Source organism: Trachymyrmex cornetzi, unplaced genomic scaffold (assembly GCF_001594075.2).
Source record: "Trachymyrmex cornetzi isolate Tcor2-1 unplaced genomic scaffold, Tcor1.1 scaffold223, whole genome shotgun sequence".
In the NCBI taxonomy this organism is placed as follows: domain Eukaryota; kingdom Metazoa; phylum Arthropoda; class Insecta; order Hymenoptera; family Formicidae; genus Trachymyrmex; species Trachymyrmex cornetzi.
In genome coordinates, this window is record NW_017296881.1 from 1,803,446 (window position 1) to 1,804,161 (window position 716).

The window sequence follows — 716 nt, forward strand, 5'->3', positions numbered from 1 at the left end:
AATAACGATTAATCTCACTTAAAATAAGTGATTGTTTTAAAAACAATATAAATAAACCATTTATATTGTGACTTCAGTTAAAAGTCACACACGATTAGATATCGCGCTGTTTTTATGTCCCATACATCTTCTAATGTAAAAAAAAATTATTAATTTATAAATTGAAGCTAAGGTCAAATTTTAAAATTAAAAAATGCATCTTATTTCAGAAAGTTAAATTTATTGAAATGTGTGAAATATTATTTTTATCAAACTTATTTTTTTTAAATCAATACGTAATTCAATATGCAATAACATTGCTCTTTAATAATGATGAATAGAAATTGTGAAGTCATAAAGAAAAAATACAAAATATATAAATGTATAAATGATACTAAAGAAATTGAGAATTATTAATGTATCGAATCGCGTATAAAAAATTTGCGGACTCTTCTAAACTTTATTAATTGCAGTAATAGTGTTCTTCAGTATTTTAAAACAATTTCTTTAGTGTTAATTTTTTCTTGTATAAATATAATATATACTTTCGATAAACTGAGATAATAATAGAGCAACAAATGTAATAGTACAAATGAAATGAAACGTAATTTTGAACTACCCGGGAAAAAATGTTACGTATATAATTATATATAATTGTATAAAATTATATAAAATTATATATAATTATATCAAAAAATTAATGTATTTTATATACAATTATATATAATTATATATAA